The 7826-nt window shown below is 43.7% G+C and overlaps 1 protein-coding gene across 4 annotated transcripts in view; it reads right to left on the bottom strand.

Moving 5' to 3' along the window:
* The window catches only part of ZNF260 (zinc finger protein 260), a 24542-nt gene extending 17096 nt beyond the window's left edge, over nucleotides 1-7446 (bottom strand). The window contains exons 1-2 of one of the 4 annotated variants that reach the window (XM_011984788.1): nucleotides 7321-7446; nucleotides 4259-4478 (exon numbers count right to left, since the gene is read on the bottom strand). The gene's annotated coding sequence lies outside the window, so the exon portion shown is untranslated. Of the gene's footprint in view, nucleotides 1-4254; nucleotides 4479-7320 lie in introns of those variants that run through there. The other 3 variants (XM_011984791.1, XM_011984790.1, XM_011984789.1) reach the window with 3 other exon arrangements.
* Between the last annotated feature and the right edge of the window lie 380 nt (nucleotides 7447-7826).

The raw sequence follows: 7826 nt of genomic DNA, 5'->3' as shown, positions 1-7826 counted from the left end.
CAACATCGTGAGACCCTGTCTCTACAAACAATTTAAAAATTAGGTGGGCACAGTGGCAGGCGCCTGTAGTCCCAGCTGCTCATAAGGTTGAGGTGGGAGGATTACTTGAGTTAGGAGCTCAAGGCTGCAGTGAGCTGTGATCATGCCACTGCGCTCCAGCCTGGGAGACCCAGCAAGACCTTGTCTCAAAAAAAAGAAAGAAGAAGGGAAAAATAGAGCTCTTGCACCTTAAAGCCCAAGGCATAGATGGCTTAGTATGTGAATTTTACTAAACTTTGATTAGATAGTGGTATTATTTATTTTAAGTTTTCCAATTACTTTTAAAAAATTCATGAAAATTGGTATGATGCATAACAGATCAGGACTTACATTCCAAACAATCCAAAAGAAAATTCAAAATTACATCTCCTTTGTAATTAAAACCCTACATCTGGCCAGGCGCACTGGCTCAAGCCTGTAATCCCAGCACTTTGGGAGGCCGAGACGGGCAGATCACGAGGTCAAAAGATCCAGACCATCCTGGCTAACACGGTGAAACCCCGTCTCTACTAAAAAATACAAAAAACTAGCCGGGCGAGGTGGCGGGCGCCTGTAGTCCCAGCTACTCGGGAGGCTGAGGCAGGAGAATGGCGTAAACCCAGGAGGCAAAAAAACAAACAAACAAAAAACCCTACATCCTTCACACACTTACCAGAATTGAATTTTTAACACTGTAAATGACAATGCTGAACTAAACTAGAAAACATCATCAGAATGCCAAGTAAAATGGTTTTTTCACTGGGCATAGTGGCTCATACCTGTAATCCCAGCACTTTGGGAGGCCGAGGCGGGCAGATCACGAGGTCAGGGGATCGAGACCATCCTGGCTAACACGGTGAAACTCCGTCACCACTAAAAATACAAAAAATTAGCCGGGCGTGGTGGTGTGCGCCTGCAGTCCCAGCTACTCGGAGGCTGAGGCAGGAGAATGGAGTGAACCTGGGAGGCGGAGCTTGCAGTGAGCCGAGATAGCGCCACTGCACTCCAGCCTGGGTGAGGAAGCGAGACTCCGTCTCAACAACAACAACAATAACAACAACAACAACAACAACAACAAAAAAGGTTCTTTCAACATTTATCCCATGGTTTAAAAAATATTCTCAGGACCGGGTGCAGTGGCACACGCCTGTAATCCCAGCACTTAGGAAGGATGAGGCAGGCAGATCACCCGAGGTCAGGAGTTCGAGACCAGCCTGGACAACATGGTGAAACTCTGTCTCTACTAAAAATATAAAAATTAGCTAGGCATGGTGGTGGGCACCTGTAAATTCTAGCTACTCAGGAGGCTGAGGCAAAAGAATCGCTTGAACCCGGGAGGCAGAGGTTGCAGTGAACCAAGATTGTACCACTGCGCTCTAGTCTGGGTGACACAGCAAGACTCTGTCTCAAAAAATAAAATAAGGCCAGGTGCAATGGCTCACACCTGTAATCCCAGCACTTTAGGAGGTTGAGGCAGGCAGATCATAAGGTTGGGAGTTTGAGACCAGTCTGGCCAACACAGTGAAACCCCGTCTCTACTGAAAATACAAAAAATTAGCTAGGCGTGGTGGTGGGCGCCTGTAATCCCAGCTACTTGGGAAGGTGAGGCAGGAGAATCACTTGAACCTGGGAGGCAGAGGTTGCCGTGAGCCGAGATCACGCCACTGCACTCCAGTCCAGGTGACAGTGTGAGACCCATCTCAAAAAAATAAAAAAATAAAAGCTTTCGAAATAGAAGTCAAAATGCTCTAACGCCTAGCAAACTCTTAATTGTATTCTATGTAAATAGTGACCTGTTAAAACAAGGGTTGGCGCCAGGTTTGGTGGCTCACGCCTATAATCCCAGCACTTTGGGAGGCCGAGGCAAGTGGATCACCTGAGGTCATGAGTTCAAGACCAGCCTGGCCAACATAGTGAAACCCTGTCTCTACTAGAAATATAAAAAGTTAGCTGGGTGTGGTGATGTGTTCCTGTAATGCCAGCTACTCAGGAGGCCAAGGCAGGAGAATCATTTGAACCTGGGAGGTGGAGGTCGTAGTGAGCCGAGATCGCACCATTGCACTCTGGCCTGGGCAACAAGAGTGAAACTCCATCTCAAAATAAATAAATAAATAAAATAAAATAAACAAAAACAAAAACATCACAAGGTTGGCAAACTAAAAGAGTTTTTCTGGAACATGGCCATCTTTATTCATTGTCTTGTCCATGACTACTTTCACAGTATAATGCTAGAGTTGAGTAGCTGCAATGGAGACCCTGTAGCCTACAAAGACTTAAATATTAACCATCTGGCCCTTTACAGAAAAAGTTTGCTGAACTCCTGTCCTAGCGTAGCAATTCCTCCATCTTCTATCTGGCTGAAACCAGGATGCATTGTTGATCCAGCTCCAACCACAACCAGATAATAAAGAGAGAACTTGCGAGGAATCCATATCCTTCAGGGACCATAAGCACCAAAGTTAGCACGCAAATCCAGACTATTCACTACATGAGTGTTATGTGACCAAGAAATCAATTCCTACATTCCTTAAACTGGCACTTTGAGGTTTATTATAGTCACTTAGCTTTACTGTGATTGGTGCACTTCTTATTGCTTTAAGTATCATGAATCTGAGATGCCTAACAAATATTAATCACCAGCCTGGACCTCTCTCCTCAACAACCAATTCAAATATCCAACTGACTACTCAACATTTCCACCTGGATGTCTAATAGTGATCTCACTTACCCTACCCCTATTCAAACTCTTGCTCCAGCTCCCAAACCAATTCCTCTCAAATTCTTCTCATCTCTTCAAATAGCAATCTCATTCTCTTTGTTGCTCAAAAAACATTTCTCTTTCTGTCAGATTACACAGTCTTTACAACCTCGTGCTTGCCAGCTATTTTGGACAAGCCTCTCTGTGACCACCAAGGTCTAAGCCAGGTGTCTTGCCTGGATTATTTAACAGCTTCCTTACCAGTCTTGCTATTTTAGCTTTCACCTCTTTACAATTCTCAACACAGCAACCACAGTAATCTTGTCATCGTCAAATCATGTCACTGCTCTACTTTTTGTATCCTCATAAAAACATTTAGAAGCATATAGCAGACACTGTTAACAGTGGCTGCTTCTGGGAAACAGGGAATTGAAGGCGAGGAATAAAGAGACATACCCAATTGTCTTAATTTTCTATGAAGTATATATATTACATTTTGATAATAATAGTTTTTTTTTTTTTTTTTTTTTTTTTTTTATGGAGTCTCACTCTGTCGCCCAGGCTGGAGTGCAGTGGCGTGATCCCGGCTCACTGCAACCTCCGCCTCCCGGGTTCAAGTGATTCTCCTGCCTCTGGCTCCTGAGTAGCTGGGATTACAGGCGTGTGCCACCACGCCAGGTTAATTTTTGTACTTTTAGTAGAGACAGGGTTTCACCATGTTGGTCAGGCTGGTCTCGAACTCCTGACCTCGTGATCTGCCTGCCACAGCCTCTCAAAGTACTGGGATTACAGGCATGAGCCACCGCGCCCAGCCATTGTTATTTCTTTTTAAAATTAACAGCGAAATGAACTAATAGGAAGTTAGCACTAATCCCCAAGCCTGCAATATTGTTAAAAAGCAGGAGGTGACACAGCGTTGGACTATGATGGCTGGAGGTAGGAAGACAATGGAAAACAAGAGTAAGGAAGTAAAATTCAATTCTGAGGAATATAACAATGGAAGGAGAAAGAATGACAGAAAGGTAAAACGTAAAGAATCTACTTGCTAGTTTTCGAAATTTTTTTTATTGATACATAATAGTTGTACATAGAAAGATTACATTTTAAAGAAAAGAGCTTACATGCTAGTTTTTGAAAGCTAACAGATCTATGAAGGACTGAATGCTTAAGGAAATGCATCTAGGCATACAGGGAAAAGTGAAAAATGGAGAATGTTAGTGAAAGGAAGAAAAGTGAAATTGAGGCTGTAAAAAATCATAAACGTGAGACTGCGAATGATGTAGAGTGACTGGCATCCAGAACAGAGTTTAGAAGAGCAATCAGTCCTCTAGAATCTGATAAAAGGGATGCATAGATTCAGGAAGACGGTCTGGAAATGTCATTTAGATATCTAAAGAACTCCCAGCAACAGTCACTCTAAAAGACAAAGGCTAGTACAAAAATCTCAAAACAACAACAACAAAAACTCACAACAACTCAGAGGCTGAGGCTGCAAACTCTCACTGAATAACTGCAGTAAGTCTTTATCCCATTCACACCTACCAGCTTCTTGCTTACTCACACAGAGAACCTTCTTCACATTTCTTTCTCAATCATCTGTTGCTGTTCTTCTTTTAAGTGTTGACTTTAAACTTGTGAGAAGAAAAATGACACTGGACTTGGATGTTATGGTTGGGGAACAAAGCAGCATCCCAAAATTCAGGCAGAGCCCTTAGAACTCTAAGAGGTTTTGCAGCTCCTGAGGATGTACAAGGAAGCAAGCCTGTGAAAAAGAACAAAGTAATGATGACTCTTTGGCTTTGACCTACATGCGAGCAAGTAGAAAAAGAGTATTTGTACATAGCATCTCAGGCCAGCATCCATTATGCCATTCAAAAGCTCTACACATTTCAATGGCCGGGCATGGAAGCTCTGTAATCTCAGCACTTTGGGAGGCCGAGGTGGGCAGATCACTTGAGGTCAGGAGTTCAAGACCTGCCTGGCCAACACGGTGAAACCCCATCTCTACTAAAAACACAAAAATTAGCCAGGCGTGGTGGTGGGCACCTGTAATCCCAGCTGCTCAGGAGGCTGAGGCAGGAGAATCACTTGAAGCCAGGAGGCAGAGGTTGCAGTGAGCCAAGATCACGCTACTGTACTCCAGCCTAAGCGACAGTGGGAGACTCCATCTCAAGGAAGGAAAAAAAAAAAAGCTCTAAACATTTCAAAAATGAGAAACAGAAGGGACTTTATTTTCAGAATTTAGGTTACACAGAGAAACTATGAGAGACAAAGATGCCAGAGTGATCCACAATCACAACCTGTACAGGTTCCTTCGAGCAGGTGTCACTTGTGACCTTGCTCCTGACTGAAGTCACATTTTTGAATATAATTTTTCCCCATAACACTTTTCTCATAAATATGAAGTAACCAACCTTGAGTGATATTGAAAAAATACAGGAAATTATTCTGATGGTATTTATAAGTCAGAGCTCTAAAAAATTTAGAGGACTAATATTTTACTTAGATTAACTAGAAGTTAAATATAGTAAGTATCCTAAATAGTCTTCCCTTGATATCACAGCGGATTAGTTCCAGGATCACTGTGGATACCAAAATCTGCAGATGCTCAAGTCCCTTATACTTTAAATATAAAGCCAGGCGCGGTGGCTCATGCCTATAATCCCAGCACTTTGGGAGGCTGAGGCAGGTGGACCACTTGAGGTCAGGAGTTCGAGACCAGGCTGGCCAAGATGGTGAAACCCCATCTCTACTAAAAATTAAAAAATTGCTGGGCATGGTGGTGCACACCTGTACCCCAGCTACTTGGGAGCCTGAGGCAGGAGAATCACTTGAACCCAGGAGACGGAGGTTGCAGTGAGCCAAAATTGCACCACCGCACTCCAGCCTGGGTGACAGAATGAGACTCCATCTCAAAAAAACAAAAATAAAGTATATGGAAGTATACTTATTACATATAACCTAGGCACATACTCCCATATACTTTAAAATTATCTTCAAATTACTTATCATACCTAATACAATGTAAATGCCTGGTAAATAGTTGTTGTACTATACTGTTCAGGGAATCATGACAAGAAAAAAAATCTGTACATGTACAGTACAGACACAACCATCGCAAGCTTAACAACAGTTATGATTCATGTTTGTTGAATCCGTGGAAGCAGAACCTACAGACACAGAGGGCTGACTGTATGCTCATTCACTGATTCAGCAAACATATGCATTTATGATTATGTGTGCTGAGAAACCTAGGTTTACAATTTGTAATGGGATATAACAAATGAAAGGAGAAAACTTACTCAGAAGCCTTCTCTAAGATGTGAGAGACTTAGAACCTGGCTAGCCCGTGCTATGAATTGCTGAAACAGGTACAGAGGGGAAATAGATGGAGGCAGACTGCAGGAAGAAGGAGCTATCAGTATCACACTTCAGACATAAAGAGCTTGAAGTTCCGGTGCAACTTCCAGGTGGACTGTACATTGGGGAATTAGATAATATGGATCAGGAGCTCAGGACAAGCCTCCAGTAGAAACAGATATTTATTAGTCACTGCATTAGATGAAGCCATGGCAGCGTAATATTGTTGCTGATAGGAGTACTTAGAGGTGAAAAGATGATCAAGGCCAGAAACTTAGAAACACCAATAGTTAGAGGAAAAGCAGAAACTAAGTCCTGTCTTCTTTGTATCTTTTACTTTTTCTGTGTATTTCAAAACTATTAACACTGTTACTTTTTTATTTCATTGAAAAATATGTTAAGAATAAGTGTGACAAGATACTTTAAGATAGAATACTTCTATCTTTATATATAGAAGAAAAAAATTTCCCCTATATTTACAAAAGGCTGGGGAAACCCTGATTAAATTAGGAGTCAGATTGCTGCCCTCATTGACGAACTAGGGAGTTTCTCGACCTCTGCACTAAAGGCAGGACAAGTAGCTTCCCAATTCTGTGCTGTCTGCACTAGTGGAAACTAGTGAGGATATTCCTTAGAAACTCTTAAAGATATTCCTTAGTTCAGGGTCTCTCTAAGCAACTGCACCAAAGTTTCTCCAAAGTATCAAGAAAAGTCAATGCCCACTGGGTGTACAGGCATCCAGTAACAAGTTTTTCGGCAATCTTTCCTCTTTAAAAAAAAATGGAAAGGTAATGCTGATTTTGTTTTCTACTCCACAATAGGTCTGCTTTAATATAAAAATCACGTTTAAAAGTACTTATCCGCTCAATTCCTTAGCCTTTTCCCTTTCCTATTTTCCAGAAAACGCATCTGTATTATTTTAGAAATGAGAAAAGTGAGGCTTAGAGGTTACTACCTCACAAAGCCATCTGTCCATCCTCACAAACTTGGAACCAGTTTCTCACTAACTCTGCAACCCTCAACACTCCCTCACACCCTCGGTCACCCACCCGTGAACCCACCCGTTTCCTACTGTACCCCTGCCCCCAGCCACACAAGCTCTGATCACCGCACATCACAGAATGCGATTCCTCCCCTCCACACTCCCCAGTCCCGTCGCAGGCACTGCAAATCCTCCCCTCCAGCATCCCTGGCCCGTTTCAGTGTCCAGAAACCCAAGTCCCACAGAGCCGAAACCAACTCACCGGCAGACAAAGACCACCATGGCGAGTCGGAGAGTCCGCGCCTGCGCACTCCTTCGGCGGGCAGCGCTCCCAGAGGTCTCCTGGGCTGGGCCAGGCCCAGGCTCAGAACCGGACGGAATCTGCAGATCTTGGCCCGTCCTCCGTGCTACTCTTTTGAGGGTAGACTACATTTCCCAGAAGGTTCAGCGGTTTGAGTCCGCTTTTCGCGCGAACTTTCTTTCCTCAGCTAGAGCTTGTGGGACTGTCTCCCTGGCCGGGGCGGGGTGTAAGGCCGAGTCTTAGTTTACTCCATCCCTGGGACTGGGTAGTGGTGTGCCACAGGTGTAAGAACAGCTTAAACACGCTGTACTGACTTTATGTAAGAGCCACGGTGCGATACTAAGCCAGGACCCCCAGGAGACTCTCAGACACGGTTCGGGAATGAGGGTAATCCCTTTGGCTAGGCTCAAGCCGAGCGCCATCTTGCCCATCGTGGGCGTGGCGCTGAACTACATTTCCCAGAAGGC

Source organism: Mandrillus leucophaeus, unplaced genomic scaffold (genome assembly GCF_000951045.1).
Source record: "Mandrillus leucophaeus isolate KB7577 unplaced genomic scaffold, Mleu.le_1.0 Scaffold274, whole genome shotgun sequence".
NCBI classification, from domain to species: Eukaryota; Metazoa; Chordata; class Mammalia; order Primates; family Cercopithecidae; genus Mandrillus; species Mandrillus leucophaeus.
This window is presented reverse-complemented; position numbering and strand designations above follow the sequence as displayed.